Source organism: Felis catus, chromosome B2, assembly GCF_018350175.1.
Source record: "Felis catus isolate Fca126 chromosome B2, F.catus_Fca126_mat1.0, whole genome shotgun sequence".
NCBI lineage: Eukaryota > Metazoa > Chordata > Mammalia > Carnivora > Felidae > Felis > Felis catus.
The window spans coordinates 42,990,452-43,009,832 of record NC_058372.1 but is presented as its reverse complement, the minus strand read 5'-3'; the positions used below and the strand labels follow the sequence as shown (position 1 = coordinate 43,009,832).

Genomic DNA, 19,381 nt, shown 5'->3' with positions numbered 1-19,381 from the left:
GACTAAGGAAAGCTTGTCAATTTTGTATATCTTTTCAAAGAACTCTCTTAGTTGCATTGATCTTTTGTATTGTCTTTTTAGACTTTATTTCTTTCTGCTCCAAAGGTTTTTTTCCTTCCTCTTACAAACTTTAGTTTTGTTTGTTCTTTTCTAGATCCTTGAGTTGTAAAGTTAGCTTGTTTATTTGAGAGTTTTCTTGTTTCTTGATATAGGCATTTATCACTGTGAACTTCCTTCTTAGGACTGCTTTTGCTGAATTGCATAGATTTTGATATGTTCCATTTCTATTTTCATTTGCTTCAAGATACTTTTTTAAGTTTCTTGTATGATTTTTTTGACCCACTGTTTTTTCAGTAGCATGTTTAACCTTCACATATTTGCACATTTTTTCAGTTTTCTTCATGTAATTGATTTCTAGTCTTAACCATTGTGGTTGGAAATGATGTTTGGTAATATTTGAGCCCTCTCAAATTTTTTAAGCTTTGTTTTGTGTCCTAACGTACGATTTATCCTGGAGAATGTTCCATGTACACTTGAAAAGAATATGTATTTTGTTGCTTTTGGATGGAGTATTCTGTATAAATCTGTTCTTCTGGTCTGATGTGTCATGTAGAGTTGATGTTTCCTTACTGATTTGCTTTCTGGAAGATTTTTCTGTTAATTATGTGGGGTTTAAAGTTCTCTATTATTATTATATTGCTGTCAATTTCTCCCTTGAAGCCTGTTAATAGTTGCTTTATATATACAGGTGCTGCTTCTGTTTGGGTGCATAAAAATTTATAAATGGTTTATGCTGTTGTGGGGTTGACCTCTTTATTGTTACATACTACCCTTTGTTTCGTATGACTCTCTTTGGTTTTCAAAGTCAATTTTGTCTGATGGAAGTATAGCTTTTCTTTTGGTTTCCATTTGCATGGGACATCTTTTTCCACCCCTGCACTTTCAGTCTATATGTCTTTACATCTAAAGTAGGTCTCTTGTAGGAAGCATATAGATACATCTTGTTATTTTATCCGTTCCGCCATATTAGAGACCAATGTTAAGTTTATTTATACATAAAAGTATATATGTGATGTTTTGGGGTGCTTATGTCTCTGAATTGAAATCAATATTTTCAAAGAGTAGCACTTGTTTTTAGCTTAACATATATTTTCATATTTCAGATCCCTTCCATATCTACTGATGATATTTCATTTTTTAAAAATGGATGATTATATCCTCTAATGAATCATAATCTGCAGTGCTTGAAAACATCATCAGAGCAGTTTTTTTGGAATCCTATCAGCATTATTTTTATCCTGGTTTCTACAATAAGTACCCTCATCAATCTAGAATGTTTTTATAATAGTTTTAAGAATGAAAGGGTGGGATACATTTTCTTACATGTTTACATTGCTTGTATCTGCCTATATTCCAGGATACTAAAAGTCTGAAGATTTCTTTTAAATCTCAAGCCTTATGGAATTTTATATTTCTGACTTACCACATATGTTGTCACTAACATTTCTGCACTAGAGATCTCATTTATGTGATTGGTGGGTCATAACAACTTGTTAAGGTAATTATGCCTTTCATTTTTAGTGTTCACCATTTTGCTTTTAGTAGAACTATTAAGTCACAAATTATTGAATGAGTTTTGCTCTTTTGTGTGATAAAAGCTTGTAAAATGTGCAAAATATTTCTTTCCTGAGACCAAAGATTAAGAACACTTACTTGAAGAGTTTAAGTTCATTAATAAACATATAAGTAGGAAACTAAAAAAATTACCTAATTATTCACTATTGTTAGACTGACTTATTTGAGATATAGTTAAATATACCCCTCTTAAAAAATAGTCAAATCTCAAATATACTTAAATTATTCTTTAACCAAATTAATAGATTCTCAACTCTCCATTCTCATTTCAAAGCACATAATTCTTATATTTAGCCAGATTTTTTGCTTTTAAGTTTTGTTTTAATAGAAAGTTATATAAGTGGGAGGTGGTTTTTATTTTATTATTTTATTTTCTATTGATTTGTTCTAAACCCTGATTTTCCTCCCACAAATTTCCTATCAGAACCAGGATCTATATAATGCCAGAGTCAGAATCTTGACTTCTCCTTTCATCAGAAGACTGATAGAATTTAAATTGGTTGAGAGTTCAAATGACTGCCTGCAAATGTTATTAGAAATATCTTGGGAATGTCAATTACTAAGAAATTTAAAGGTATGGAGAGACTGGGAGTACTGGAGTAGGAGATAAGGAACTTCTGTGTCATAGCTTTTCTGCGAATTAAAGTCACCCTCTTGAACATAGCAGTCCCACTGACATCAGTTTACTCAGTAAAATAAATGAATATGAGGTAACTGCAGTAAAATATGTCAAAGACATGTTACAGGTGTAAAATTGGATGACATAAATTAATACACTAAGTATATTAATATGTTTTACTTTAATGACCTGAATTGTTGTCAGCCAGGGACACTGGAAATCCTGAGATAATATTCTCTTCTTTTCTTCTAGAATAGATGACATAAATATTTTAAAATTGGTCTCACCGTATAAAAAGAATTCATGCAATTTGAATGTAGATAACTTTTTTCCTCTTGAAACGCCTAATTTTTAAATTTAATTCTGCTCCATCTTCCTGTTTCATTTACAATTGATGATGTGATACTGATACATTATTATTAACTAAAGTTCTTCATGTACATGAGGGCTTCACTGTTGGTGTTGTAAACTGTATGGGTTTGGATAGTTGTATAATGACACGTATCTACCATATTGGCAACTTACAGAGTAGGTTCACTGCCCTAAAAATCTTCTGTGCTCCTCTTGTTCTTTCTTACCTTCTGTCCGCCTGAACCTGTGACAATCACTGACCTTTTCACTGTTTTCAATAGTTTTACCGTTTTCCAAAATGTCATATAGTTGGAATTGGACAGTATGTAGTCTTTTCACTTTGGCTTTTTTCACTTAATACTATGCGTCAAAGGTTCTTCCGTGTCTTTTTATGGCTTGGTAGCTCACGTGTTTTTCTTGTTAAATCACATTCTATTATCTGGCAGTACCACAGTATGTGTAATCACTTATGATTGAAGAGCACCTTGGTTGTTTTTAAGTTTTGGCAGTTATGAAAAAAGCTTATCTAAACCTTTGTGTGCAGATTTTTATGTGTATATAAGCATTCAGCCCATTGGTTAAGTAACAAGCAATGTGATTGCTAGATCATATGGTAGGAGTATATTTCGTTTTGTGAGAAAAGTGTCAAACTGTTTTCCGAAGTGACCGTATCATTTGGCATCCCCACCAGCAATGATTGAGAATTCTTATTGGTCTACAGCCTCACCAGTATTTGGTGTTGGCAGATAATTTGAATTTTGGCCATTCTAATGGGTGTGTAGTGGTGTCTTGTTTTAATTTGCATTTCCTTGTTGAGATATGATGTAGAGCATCTTTTCGTATGTTTAGTTGCCAGCTGAATGTCTTTGGTGAAGTGTCTGTTCCGATTGTTTTGCGCATTTTTTTTTTTTAATTGACTTGCTTGTTTTGCTTACTGTTGAAAACTTATTTTAGGAGGTTTTTGTATATTTTGTTTAGCAGTCCTTCATCAGATACGTGTTTTGCAAAGGTTTTTATCCATTGTGTGATCTGTTTCTTCATTGCCTTAAAACATTCATTTAAAAAATCTTCCTTCATAGACTATACAAAGTTTTCAAATCTCTGTTTTCATTTTGACCTAACCTGTATACTCCTAATTTACTGAGAATGACTCACAAAGCCTCCTGCTACCTAGTTAAAAAGTGGAGTATTTTTTTCACCAAGTTTTCAGCACAAAGAATTGGCCTGTTTAGGGAGTTTAAATATGTAAAAATGTTCATAAAAGTTTATAATGTCAGGTTTGAAAGTACAGGGCTTTTGTTGTGTCTTGCTTTGCATTGAACCCACTGATTTCTGTGGGCTGATTAGATAGAATTCCTTATCCATCTTAGTTTGCACTTCTAATAGTATTTCTCAAACTATATTCCATGGAATCTGAACATATTTCAAGATGTATATAGATTATTAGGCCCTAAATTTTTATTTCTTAGACAGTCACAGTGTTTTGGAAATATCTCATACTTTTTTTTCTCACCACTTGGAGATTTGCAATGCATATTAAAGCTTTACAAACACGTTTTTATAGTAAGGAAACTTATTTGTTTAGTGAAGTGGCCCCCCAAATCTTTGATGATGGAACCTTTTGTTTTGGAACATGTATTACAAGTTTTACAATGCCATGGCGTAGAACAGTAGTGAAGAAAATGATGCCCTAAAGCTGCATGCCCTGGGAAATTCCCTTGGCCTACTGCCAAAGGGAAGATAAAAAGTTAAAACGTTTAATTTTCACTATGAATATAAAGGGATTTTTCTGTCATAACTTTTTAAATATGTTTCCAATTCTCTACTTATTAAAAGTGGCCAATTGTGTTACATAGAGCTGTGACATCAAGGAACAGGGTTACTACTTAATGGCTTCCCAATCAAAATAAAACCATTTTGCTCTTGTGTATAAAAGGGGTCTCAAACTTAAGGGTTTTGATTTGTCTTACAAATAAATTCTTCTGGAAAGAGTATTGTTTTCTTTGGTGGTGAGGACTTCCTCTTTGATTTTTATAAGATTTGACCAGTGAAAATGTCTTTGGGTGGTCTCTTAGCCTGGGGGATTGATGCAGAAATCTTAGTTTACCTTTTCTGATAAATAGCCACTGCAGTTCTCGTATTCAAACCCCATCTTACGGTTTTGTCTAGAGATATGACCAAATGAGTTGAATTGGCATATGAACGTTTTTGAGGCTTGCTTTAAAAGGGAACCATGTTTCCTTGGAAACTTGGATTAGTTGAACTGAAATGAACCTCGAATATATTCACATAAAAAAATATTTTTGATTTTAGAGATTAATATTTCAGAGGTTGTGTTTCTGATTTAAGACCCTGAACCTTTAATGCCAAGTTCTGATTTATGAAATGGCAAGGAATAAAAGGAATATCTTTGTCTTATAATTATTTCTTAAAATGTTTTATGCTTTTGAAACTTGCAGATATTTCTACCTAGTATTCTTTGCATTGCCTTATATACTTACCCTCTTTCTTTGAATATTTTGTTTTTGCTGCATAAAGTTTTTCAGTATATACATTATGTGCTTCATTATTTTAACATTATAGGAGACAGTTAAAGATGGTTTGTAACTGATCAGCTTTTTAAAATTGTTTTTTCTTAAAATTAAAGAAAAGAATTGGGGAAAACTTTATTTCAAACTATTTTATAGCAGAGAATGGGTATTAGAATTACTGTGTATGAGCTTTCAGTGATACAATAATTATCTAGAGGATTTTATTTTCCATCCTGTGTATTTAACACACAAAATTTGCTTTTGGCTAACATAATTTTATTTGTTTGGGAAATAAGATGATCCCTGACATTTATTTTTTTAATGTTCTAAAAAAGTGCCAATAATATTAGCTCCCTTAAAGAGGGTTTCATATAAAGTGAACAATTTTCCACCCATATACCAGAATAAAAAGACGGCTGTGAGGTAAATTCAAAATACTTGTAAGAATGAGTAACATGGTTGGGGTGCCTGGGTGGCTCAGTTGGTTGAGCATCCGACTTTGGCTCAGGTCATGATCTCACAGTTTGTGGGTTTGAGCCCCACGTCGGGCTCTGTGCTGACAGCTCAGAGCCTGGAGCTTGCTTCAGATTCTTTGTCTTCCTCCCTCCGCCCCTTCCCCACTTGTGCTCTGTCTCTGTCTCTCAAAAATAAATAAGCATTAAAAAATAATTTAAAAGAATGAATAACATGGTTTAATGGTGGTAAGCACTGAAATATATAGTATGCTACAGTGAAAAGGTGTCTGAACCAGAATGGAAGAGAGTTAGATTTTAGATCTTCAAATACGTCTAGCATACTTCTTTAAAGGGCCTTTGCACTTGCTGATTCCTTCTGGAGTTTTCTTCCTATCCCACGGCTTCCAACATTTGCCTTCTTTTACTCAGGTATCTCTAATTATTAACCATTCTGAGATTACTACCCTTGCTATCACCTTATTGAAAGTAATACTCCTCCCTTTATTCTCATCTTTACTCTGTTGTGTTTTACTTCATTGCCCTTATTCTTGCCTATAATTATACATTTATTTGTTTTCCACTATGTTTTGTTTGTTTTCTTCGTTAGAATGTAAGCTAAGAGTACAGGGCCACTGCTTTGTTCTTTGTTTTGTTGCTAAGGCCCTAGACGATTGTCTAGCTCGTAAATAATTCTTCATTCATTGAACTTAGGAGTTTTGATAAATCGTAAAGCTTCTTAGGCTGATGTTTGCTTGTCTCTAAAATATGTGATGTAGTTCCTTTGTTTGCCTCCATGTCATATGAAGTCTTTTGTTCTTCCCTGTTCACTAAGTGAATATGTTAATGTTATGGTACTAAGCCATATTTTATTGTGATTATATTTGCATGTATTTTGCTCTAATATATTGGAAGCTGCTGTGATGTATCTTACTCATCTAACTGTTCTCTTTGGCATCCAGTATCCAGCCTTACATATTGTGTACATATTTTGTGTCTTATGGACCCATTATCTGGTAAGATAAAGACATTAAGTATTCTGGTTAATAAAGCCTAGGGGCACCTGGGTGGCTCAGTCGCTTAAGCATCCGATTTCGACTCAGGTCATGATCTCATGGATCTGGAGTTCGAGCCCCATGCCGGGCTCTGTGCTGACAGCTCAGAGCCTGGAGCCTGCTTCCGATTCTGTGTCTCCCTCTCTCTCTGCTCCTCCCCCACTCGTGTTCTGTCTCTGTCTCTCTCTCTCTCTCTCTCTCTCTCTCTCAGAAATATATAAACATAAAAATGACTTAATCATACGTTGAATATCAAATACTCAAAGAATTACAGTAAAACTACATTTTTGGTTAGTATATGTTTAAATACTCACACTCACACACAATATTTATTTAAGAAACCCTTTTAGAAAGCTTGCTTTTTTTCAGTCTTTTGGTTTAGAATGTCACAAGTGTTTCCTGGGTGGTTACTTCGTGGATAGAACAAGGACTTTGGTGTCAGATATATTTGGTTTTACATCTTGTTGTTTATGCTTTGTATGACTGTGGACAAGTTGCTTTTCTTGACCCTTGGTTTCCTCATCTATAAATTGAAGAAAATAGGTAAGAATTGTCATTTTATTGACAGTTATTAAATATTTCCATGTATGAAGGTATATCCTAAATACTTTATATTCATCCATTTAAATTTTATAATAATCCTGTGAGGTATGATAGTATTACATTTCATTATATAAGTGAGGACATTATTACATGAAGCAGTTAAATGCTTTGTGCAAGGTCACAGAACTAGTTAATGACTGAACCAGATTGGAACCAAAATGATTTAACATTTTCATTACAGGCTTTTTATGTTAATACAAAGAAGGTGATACTTTTCAACTACTGAGTTTCATGACTGGCACATGATAGGATCTCAAAACACATTGATGCCCTTCCTTCTCTTACTTTTGTAAGAGTTTCATATTTGAATAACATATATGTGCTTTTCTTCAGTCTAGAAGTTACTCTTGCCTTTTTGATAGGAAGTCACATGACAGTGTAGCTTTTCTGTTATCCGATGCAAATTATCTAAAAAAGTATATGTTCAGTTATACTCCTCTTTGCAAAATATTTCTGTAAATAGTAGGAAATGGGGTTTATGTAGATGTTATATTTTCTTACCTTTTACCAGGGGGACAAAGCTTGATGTAGCTTAAAGAACAGAAATCTTTAACAGTAGATCTGGGAATTTCTTTCTAGCTTTTTTATAATTGGTTGGTGACTTTGAAGTCATAACTTCTGGACCATAATTTTTATTGATTATAAAATAAATGGGTAGATGTACATACTTTCTAACCTGATCTTTTCTGCTCCTTTTATTTTTATGTTCCATGTCAAGTTACCTTTGCATTTGTTATATGTAGGAGGCTTGCTAAAAGAAATCAGTTAATTCAGCTTTTTTAGAAAAGTTTTAATTACTCTTTTTATGCTTTTCTTTCAAAGTGTATTTAATTGACAACAGTAGTGTAGTCTTACAGAGGATGTTTTTTTCTTTGTTCATATGCGAATTGCTCTCTGTTTATAAGTAAAAGCTATATGTCATATTAAATGAAAGACTCACCTTGGGAGGTGGTGAAGTTGGCATTAGAATCCTGAGGAGATTTTCCAAAAGTGTCATCCTCCAGCAGCTGAGAGATGAATGCTGGACCATTGTAATGGCCTCTCCCATTGCCTTGCTGGGTCCTGACTTAGACCAAGTTATCATTGAGAAGGTAGATTTTGCGATGAGCAAATATCTTTACATTTTTGCCTTGATGTATGTGTGAATATTTATTTTAAATAGCCTACCATTTTAGGCTCATTCTGTTTTAGAACTTGGTGATTCCCTATTTCTGAAACTGCTGTGACTACAGATTTAAATCTTTCATTTGAAAAGAAAAGTCTGTACAGTGGCTGCAAAAAATGGCAACACAGGAGCCTACTGAAATACTTCCCTCCCACAGACACACTGAATATACAGCTACACACAGAGCAATTACCTCTGAAAGAAATCTAGAAAAACTAGCTATTAACCCTTGTACTTGGGATGAATGAGAAAATACGCATGTTGAAATGGCACTCATCCAAAGGCTGGCTGTGATCATCCACAGGGAACAAGGTGGCCAGCAGATACCTCCCCTGCCCTTGCTCTGTAGCCTGTTCCAAGTCACTGGTATCTTTCTAGAAGGATCTTATAGACCCATTTGGCACTCAAGCTATTGCCAATGATGCCAGAGTATGTGCCTCTAGATTGCCTGGATCTGATATCCAGTGTGGCGTGTATTCAGGGGTCCCAAAGCACTGTAGCAACAAATGAATTCTTAACAGGCTCAGAAACGCTCACCCTGTACCTGCTCCCCCCACACATACACCCAATCTTGTGGTTATATAGCTAGGTTCAGTACTGAGGTAAAGTTTAAGACAAGGCAGTAGAATTCATCCAATCAGAGGAGCAAGAAGGTAAAAAAGATTTGAAAACAATAAAATTGGTTTCAGAGACTTACGGAATCCTCTGAAACAGCAATGTATACATTGTAGGATCCCAGAAGAAGAACAGTGAAAGAAAGGGGTAGAAGGGCATTCTAAGAAATAATGGCTGAAAACCTAGCCTGCTCAAAGTAAAAATAATAGAAATCTAGATCCAAAAGCATAAGGAATACCAAAAAAGGTAAATATAAAGAGGCTCATCCTGACACACATAATTAACTTGTCGAAAGTTAAAGATGAGAGAATCTTAAAAGCAGCAAGAGGGAAAACAAAAACCAAAACCAAAAAAAAAAAAAAAAAAAAAAAGACCAAAACAAAAACAAAAAAACAAACAAACAAAAAAACCCCAAAAACTTGTTATGTATAAGGGAGCCCTGGTAAGACTATGAGTAGATTTTTTCAGTAGAAAGTTTGCAGCCCCAAAGAAAGTGGTAAAATGTGTTCAAAGTGCTAGAAGAAAAAACTGGCAACCAAGAATAATCTCCCCAGCAGAATTGTCCTTTACTGCTGAAGGAGAAGTAGAGTTTTCCAGACTAGCAAAAGCCAAAGAAGTCTATCATTACTAAACTGATCTTACAAGAAATGTTGGAAGGGAGATCTTCAGTCTGAAATGAAAGAATGCTAATTAGTAATAGGAATTTATCAAACTGTAAAACTTTCTGGTAAAGGTAAATATATAGTTTAATTCAGACTATTCTAATATAATGGTGGTGATAAGACCGTATTAAAAATAACTACAACTATAATAATTTATTAATGAACACACAAAGTAAAAAGATGTAAATTGTGACTTCAAAACATAAATTGTGGTAGGGAGGATATAAAAATTGTAGAGGTTTTGTATGCATCTGAAATTAAGTTGTTACCAGCTTAAAATGATACTCTTAGAACTGTGTTTTATGCAAACCTTGTGGTAACTACAAGCAGAAACCTACAGTAGGTTCAGAAAAGATAAAGAGAAGTAGATCCATGCATACCACTGCAGGAGTCCTAAAATTGCAAAGGAAGAGAGGAAGACAGGAATGAAAGAACTACAAAACAACCAGAAAATAATTAAGAAAATGACAGTAGTAAATCCAGATCTAACAAATACTTTAAACACAACAAGATACTAGCAAATGGAATTCAACATTAAAAGAATCCTATACTATGATCAAGTGGGATTAATTTCAGGGATGCAAGGGTGGTTCAACATCTGCAAATCAGTCAATTTAATACATCACTTTAAATGAAACATACATTCATATCAGACGCAGAAAGTTTTCTTGACATAATTCTATGTCATTGCATGATGAAGACTCCAACAAACTCTGTATAGAGGAAACATATCCCAATATACTGATTTCCACATATGACAAGCCCACAGCTAATCTCATATTCAATGGTGAATGCTTATTCTATAAGATTAGAAGATAAGGATGCTTGCTCTTGCTAGTTTTATACACAATACTGGAATTCCTAGTCAGAGCGGTTAGGCAAGAAAAAGAAACAAAAGGCTTCCCAATCAGAAAAGAAGTAGTAAAATTGTCTTTGTTTTTGTATGATACAATACAATATGATGTGTATAAAACCGTAAAGACTCCTCCTGAAAATTTGTAACATTGCTGAGTTCACTAGAGTTGGAGGATACGAAATAATGTAAAAAATCAGTTGCAGTCTGTACACTAACAACAAACAGCAAAAGAAATTAAGAAAACCGTCCCATTTAGAAGAGCATCGCGAAGAATAAACTACCTAGGAACAGAGTTAACCTGGGAGGTTACTTCCTCTCTAGTAGCTGAACTGTACACTGAAAACTATAAGATATTTGATGAAAGCAGATTGTAGAAGATACAAATAAATGGAAAGATACTCTGTTCTCACTGATTTGGAAGAACTGATTTGAAAATTTTTCTAGCATCCAAAGCCATCTACAGACTCAATACAATCCCCATCAAATTTCCAGTAACCGTCTTTACAGAAATAGGATCCCCCCCCCCCCCGCCAAATTCCAAAATCTGGATGGAACCACAAAACAGCCTCAGTAGCCAAAGCTGTCTTGAGAAGGAAGAACAAAGTTGGAGACATAACATTTCCTGAATTCAGACTATTATAGAAGTATGGTAATCAAAACAGTGGATGGTGTTGGCCTAAAAAACAGACACATAGATTAATGGAACAGAATAGAGGCAAACTTATGGGAAGGGGGCCAAGAATATGCAACGGAGTAATGTTAGCCTCTTCAATAAATGGGATTGGGAAAACTGGATAATCACATGCAAATGAATGAAACTGGACGCTTATCTTACACTGTACATTAAAATCAACTCAAAACGTGGGGCCCCTGAGTGCCTCATTTGGTTAAGCGTCCGACTTCGGCTCAGGTCATGATCGCTCAGGTCATGATCTCACAGCTCGTGAGTTTGAGCCCTACATCAGGCTCTGTGCTGACAGCTCAGAGCCTGGAGCCTGCTTTGGATTCTTTGTCTCCCTCTCTCTCTACCCCTCCTCCTCCACTCATGCTCTGTCTCTCTCTGTCTCAAAATGAAATAAACATTAAAAAAAATTAAAAACCTCAAAATGGATTAAAGAACATGAGATTTGAAACCATAAAACTAGAAGAAAACGTAGGTGGTAAGCTCCTTTACATCATTCTTGGTGATGATTTTTTAGATTTGACACCGAAATTAAAGGTAACAAAAGCAAACTATGCAAATGGGACTGCATCAGACTAAAACGCCCATGCACATGAAAAGAAACAAAATGAAAAGGCAACCTGTGGAATGGGAGGAAATATTTGGTAATGACATATTTGATGATGAATTAGTATCCAAAATACATAAAGAACTTCTACAGCTCAAGAACATAAAAGAAATTTCATTTAAAAATAGGCAGAGGAGATGAATAGACATCTTTTCAGAGAAGACAGTATGTGGCCAGTATGTACATAAAAAGGTGCTTAGCATCACTGATCATCAGTGAAATTCAAATCGAAACCACAGTGAGTTATCGCCTTAAACCTGTTAGAATGGTTATCATGAGAACAACAAGAGATAACCAGTGTTGGCAAGGTTTTAGAGAAAAGAGAACCCTAGTGCACTTTGGTGGAAATGTGAATGGTGTAGCCACAGTGAAAAACTGTGGAGGTTCCTCAAAAAATTAAAAATAAGACCACCATATGATCCAGCAGTTTCACTTCTGGGCATATATCCAAAGGAAATGAAAACAGGATTTTGAAAAAATAGTCTGCACTTTCATGTTCATTACAATGTTAATTCACAATAGCCAGGATACTGTAAAAGCGTAAATGTCAATAGGTGAATGGATAAAGATGTAATAAATATATATGTATACCTATATGTATATATATGTAATATGTGTGTATTACATACATACATATATATAAATATCCTTTTACTGCAATGGAGTAGTAGTCAGCCATGAGAAAAAGTTAATCCTGTTGTTTCGACAAATGAATTGACGTTGAGGGCAGTATGCTATGTGAAGTGAGTCAGAAAGATAAAGATAAATACCATATATCACTTATGTGTGGAATCTAAAACAGCTACACTGGGGCATCTGGGTGACTCACTCGGTTAAGTGTCTGACTCAGCTCAGGTCATAATCTCAGGTCTGTGGGTTCGAGCCCCACATCGGGCTCTATGCGGACAGCTCAGATTCCATGTCTCCCTCTCTCTCTGCCCCTCCCCCACTCGCACTCTGTGTCTCTCTCAAAAATAAACATTAAAAAATAATATATGTATATATTAAAACAGCTAAACTAATTGAAACAGAGACTAGTGGTTTTCAGGGGCTGGAGGGGAGGGGGAAATGGGTGGAAGCATTGGAAACAGTGTGACATTTCTGGGGAGCCTGGGTGGCACAGTCGGTTAAGTGTCTGACTCTTGATTTCAGCTCAGGTCATGATCTCACAGTTCATGAGTTCAAGTTCTGCATCGGGCTCTGCTCTAACAGTGCAGAGCCTGCTTGGGATTCTCTCTCTGCCTGCCTCTCTTTCTGTCTTTCTCCCTCAAAAATAAATAAATAAACTTTAAAAAGATTAAGAAAGAAAGTGTAGTATTTCAGTTATAAGACGAATAAGTTCTGGCAATATATATAGTGTGGTGATTATAGTTAATAGTATTGTATTATATATTTGGAAGTTGCTATGAGAGTAAATGTTAAGTGTTCTCACCACACAAAAAAAAGTGATAATTGTATGAAATGGAGGTTTTAGTTGATGAAATGGTGGTAACAGTTTTGCAGTATGTAAGTGTATCTAATCACATTTATACAACTTACACTTACCCAATGGTATATGTCAGTTATATTTCAATAAACGTGGGGGTAAAACTCTTCTAGTTGAAGACAGTTAAAATAAAACTAAAACAAAAAACAAACTTCAAGCCTGGACTGAAGTGTGGACCTACGCAGTCTGTTAAAAGAACTCACAAGAGAAAATATCTTAGGGCATTTAATATAACTTAGTCACTACAGATACATTCTAGAAGTACTTTAAGATCGTGTGTTCTCTCAAAAGTATTTGTTTCATACAAAAATTTTCCATTAGACTCTGGGATCCAAGACCCTTGGGGTATAATTTTTAATTTTTTCCTCTTTGTTTTATTTTAACTTGAAGTATACTTGACATATAATATTAGTTTCAGGTGTACGCTATAGTGAATTGAAAATTATATACAGTATAAAATGCTTACCACAGTAAGTATAGCTACTTTCTGTCACCATACAAAGTGATTACAGTATAAAATCAATATAGTATTGATTTTATAACTGGAAATTTGTACCTCAGAATCAGTTCCCTTCATCTAATTTTTCCACCCCCCTCCCCCTCCCCTCTGGTAGCCATGAATTTGCTGTCTATATTTTTGAGTCTCTTTTTGCTTGTTTTGTTTTTTAAATTCCATGTATGAGCGAAATCATATGGTATTTGTCTTTCCCTGACTTATTTCACTTAGCATAATACCCTTTAGGTCTGTCCATGTTGTTGTGAATGACAGAATAGCTTTCTTTTATATTGCTGGATAATACTTCATTCTGTATATATAACACATCTTTAAAAGAATTTTGTTATTGAATTATAGTTGACATAATATATTAGTTTCAGGTGTACAATATATCGATTTGACAATTCTGTACCATACTCCGTGTTCACACCACACTAAGAATAGCCACCATCTGTCACCATACAATGCTATTGAAATATTATTGACTATATCCCCAAGGTATACTTTTCATCTTGGTGACATTTATCTTATAACTGGAAGCTTGTATCTCTTAATCCTTTTTATATACTTCACCCATCCCCTTCTCACCTCCCCTTTGGTAACCACCATATTGTTCTCTGTATTTAAAAAAGTCATTTGTTTTGTTTTGTTTTATATTCCACATATAAGTGAAAACATACAGTATTTGTCTTTCTCTAATTTATTCCACTTAGCACGGTGCCCTCTGGGTCCATTCATGTTGCTGTGGATGGCAGGATCTCATCTTTTATCATCTTGAGTAATATTCCATTTTATGTATACATACCACATCTTCTTTATCCATTCATTTATCGACTGACACTTGGGTTGCTGCCATATCTTGGCTATTGTAAACAATGCTGCAATAAACATAGGGGTGCATATAGTTTTTTGAATTAGTGCTTTCGGGTTTTTTGGGGTAAATACCTAGTAGTGGAATTATTGGATTATATATTTCTATGTTTAATTTTCTGAGAAATCTCCATACTGTTTTCTACTGTGGTTGCACCAATTTACATTCCCACCAACAGTTCATGAGGGTTCCCTTTTCTCCACATCCTCACCCACACCAGTTATTTCTTGCCTTTTTGATTTTAGCCACTGACTAGAATGAGGTGATACCTCATCGTGGTTTTGGTTTGCATTTCCCTAATGATTAGTGACGTTGAGTGTCTTTTCATTTATTGGCTGTCTTTATGCCTTTTTTGGTCAAATGTCTCTTCAGGTTTTCCTATTTGCTGTTGAGTTACAGGAGTTCTTTATATATTTTGGAAATTAATCCTTTATTGGACATATTATTTTCAAATATCTTTTCCAGTTCTTTAGGTTGCCCTTTCACTTTGTTGATGGTTTTCATCTCTATGCAAAGCTTTTTAATTTGATATATTCCCAGTTGTTTATTCTTGGTTTTGTTGCCCTTGCTTGAGCAGCCAGATCTAGAAACATATTGCTAAGACTGATGTCCAAGAGTTTACTGCCTGTGATTTCTTTTAGGAGTTTTATGGTTTCAGGTTTTACATTTAGGATTTTAATCGGAATTTATTATTGTGTATGGTATAAGAAAATCGTCCAGTTTCATTTTTTTCACATGTAGCTACCCAGTTTTCCCAGTACCATTTATGAAAGAGACTCTGTCTTTTTCCCATTGTATATTCTTCCCTCCTCTGTGGTAGATTGATTTGACCATGTAGGTGAGGGCTTATTTCTGGATTCTCTTCTGTTCTATTGATCTAGGAGTCCTTTTTTTTTTTTTTTTTTTTTTTTTTGCCATTACCATACTGTTTTGATTACTATAGCTTTTTCTATAATATGCAATCTAGGCTTGTGATACTTGCAATTTGTTCTTATTTCTCAAGATTGCTTTGGCTATTCAGGAGCTTTTGTGGTTCCATACAAATTTGAGGATTATTCTAGTTTTGTGAAAAATACTACTTGCATTTTCATAGGGATCATATTGAATCTGTAGGTTGCTTTTCATAGTGTGGACATGTTAACAATATTTGTTCTCCCATTTCAAAAGCTTGGAGCATCTTTCCATTTATTTGTGTTGCCTTCAGTTTTTTGCATCAGTGTCTTACAGTTTTCAGAGTACAGGCCTTTTTTATTCCTTGTTTAAATTTATTCCTAGGCATTTAATTAATTTATTTATTTTGGTGCATTTGAAAATAGGCTTGTTTCTTTAATTTTTTTCTGATAGTTTGTTATTAGTACATAGAACCACAACAGATTTATGCTTATTGATTTTGTATCCTGCAATTTTACTGATTTCATTTATTAATTCTTAATAGTTTTATTTTTTTAATTAAAAATTTTTCTTTAACATTTATTCATTTTTGAGAGACAGAGAGAGACAGAGCATGAATGGGGGAGGGCAGAGAGAGAGGGAGACACAGACTCTGAAGCAGGCTCCAGGCTCTGAGCTGTCAGCATAGAGCCTGATGCAGGGCTCAAACCCACAAACCATGAGATCATGACCTGAGCCAAAGTGGGATGCCCAACCAACTGAGCCACCCAGGTGCCCCAGTTCTCGATAGGTTTTAGGTAGAGTTTTTGGGTTTTGTACATATGATATTATGCCATCTGTAAATAGTGATAGTTTTACTTCTCCCTCACCAATTTGGATACGTTTTTCTTGACTGCTTGCTCTGGCTGGGACTTTCAATGCTATGTTGAATAAATGTGGCAAGAGTGGATATCCTTTTCTTGTTCTTTATCATAGAGAAAAAAATTTCAGCTTTTTGCTTGAGTACGATGTTACCTATGAGTTTATCACATATGGCCTTTATTATGTTGAGGTATACTTCCTTTATACCATTTGTTGATAGTTTTTATAATGAATGGGTGTTGAATTTTGTCAGATGCTTTTTCTGCATATCTTGAGATGATCATATGATTTTATGCTTCATTTTGTTAATGTGAAATATCACATTGAACAATCCTTGTGTCCCTTAAATCAGTCTCACTTGTTTGTGGTGAACGATCCTTTTAATGTAATTTTGAATTTGGTTTGCTCACATTTTGTTGAGGATTTTTGCATCTGTGTTGATTAGGGATATTTGCCATTTTCTTTTTTGTAATGTCTGTGTCAAGTTTTGGTATCAGGATAATTCTGGCCTCATAGAATGAATTTGGAAGCATTTATTCCTCTCCAACTTTTTAGAATAGTTTGAGAAGAATAGGTATTAGCTTTATTTTTAATTTTTTTGTAGAATTTACCTGTGAAGCTGTCTGGTCTTGGAGTTTTGTTTGTTGGGAGTGTTTGATTTCTGATTCAACTTAAAAAAAAATTTTTTTTAACGTTTATTTATTTTTGAGACAGAGAGAGACAGAGCATGAACAGGGGAGGGGCAGAGAGAGAGGGAGACACAGAATCGGAAACAGGCTCCAGGCTCTGAATTGTCAGCACAGAGCCCGACGCGGGGCTCAAACTCATGGACCGCGAGATCATGACCTGAGCTGAAGTCGGATGCGTAACCAACTGAGCCACCCAAGCGCCCCTCTGATTCAATTTTTTAATATTAATTGGTCTGTTCAGATTTTCTATTTTTTCCTCATTCATTCTTGGAAGAATGTACGCTTATAGTAATTAATCCATTTCTTCTGGGTTTTCCAATTTGTTGGCATATAATCTTTTGTAGTAATCTCATAATCCTTTGAATTTTCATGGTGTCAGTTGTAATTTTTACATATTCATTTCTGATTTTATTTATTTGAGTCCTTTCTCTGTTTTCCTTGATGAGTCTCGTTAAAGGTTTATCAGTGTTTATCCTTTCAAAGAACGAGGTCTTAGTTTCATTGATCTATTTTATTTTTAAATCTGTGTTTAATTTGCTTGTACTCTGATCTTTATTATTTCTTTACTAACTTTAAGCTTTCTTTGTTCTTCTAGTTCTAGTTCTTTTCAGTATAAAATTTGGCTGTTTGCTTGAGATTTTTGTTTTGTTTGTTTTTTCTTGAGGTGGACCTGTATTACTGTAAACTTCTATCTTAGATCTGCTTTTGTTGTGTCCCAAGGGTTTTGAACCATTGTGTTTTCATTTTCATATGTCTCTGGGTATTTTTTGATTTTCTCTGTCATTGTTTTCACGATCCCAATGGTGTTTCAGTACCATGTTGATTAGTCTTCACGTTTCTGATTTTTCCCCCCAGTACTTCTCTTGTAATTGATTTGTATAAATCAGAAAAGATACTTGATATGATTTCAGTCTTTTTAAATTCATTGAGACTTGTTTTGTGGTCTAATGTGATTTACCTTAGAAAATGTTTTATATGCAGTTGGAAAGAATGTGTATTCTACTGATTTGGGATGGAAAGGTTTGAACATCTGTGGTAATTTCTTCTGGTCTAATGTGTTGTTTAAAGCCACTTTTTACTTATTGCTTTTCTGTGTAGATCTATCTGTTGATGTAAAGTTCACTACTCTTACTGTATCATTGTCAATTTCTGTCTTTACGTGTGTTAACATTTGCTTTATATATTTATGTGCTTCTCTGTAGGGTACATAGGTATTTACAAGTATTATGTATCTTTGCTAAATTGATCCCTTTATCATTATGTTATGTCCTACTTTGATTCTTTTTACCTTGTTTTTTTAAAGCCTATTTTGTCTTTTATAAATATTGTTAATGCAACTTTTTTTTGGTTTCCATATCTATCAAATATGGTTCTTCATCTATTTACTTTTGTTCTGTATGTGTCTTTAGGTCTGAAGTGAGTCTTTGTTGGCAGTATATGGATAGACCTTGTGTTTTCATCCATCTAATCACTCTGTGTCCTTTGGTTGGAGTATTTATTTTATTTATATTTGAAATAATTATTGGTAAGTGTGTACTTATTGTCACTTTGTTAATTGCTTTTTGGTTGTTTTTGTGCAACAAAACTAAGTTGTCTCTTACTTCTTTTGTTCTCCTCCCTTGTGATTTGATGACTTTATTTCATGTAATTTTTGGATTCCTTTCTCTTTATTTTCTGTGTATGTTTTACAGGTTTTTGGTTTGGGGTTACCATGAGGTTCATAATATATCATCCTATGTACACAGAAGTTTATATTAAGTTGATGTTTGCTGAACTTCAAACATATTTGTAAAGTGGTACATCATTATTCCCCCTTCCACATTTTATGCATGTGATGTCATATTTCACATATTTTTATTTTGTTATTTTCATAATTACTGTATGAATTGATTTTACTACTTTTTAAAAAATCTTCATATTAGCTTTATAAGTGATTAATAGTCTTCTTTTATTACATGTTCACTTCTACCAGTAAAATTTTGTCCTTTCCCAATTTTCTTAATTCTATTTATGGCTTTTTTCTGTTCACTTAAAGAGGTACTTTAAACATTTCTTATAAGATTGATTTAGTTGTGATAAACTTCTTTTCTTTCACTTTTGTTGATCTTGGAAACTATTTATCCTTTAATTCTGAGCGGTAGCCTTGCTGGGTAGAGTATTCTTGGTCGTAGGTTTTTTTCTTTCACCATTTTGTAGATTTTATGTGCCACTCCCTCTGGATTGCAAAGTTTCTGCCTAGAAATCAGCTGATGTC

The 19,381-nt window shown here is 34.2% G+C and overlaps 1 protein-coding gene across 9 annotated transcripts in view; it reads left to right on the top strand.

Annotated features, from left to right (window-relative positions):
* Window positions 1-19,381, top strand: part of SUPT3H (SPT3 homolog, SAGA and STAGA complex component) — a 544,169-nt gene that overhangs the window by 162,238 nt on the left and 362,550 nt on the right. The window lies entirely within an intron of this gene.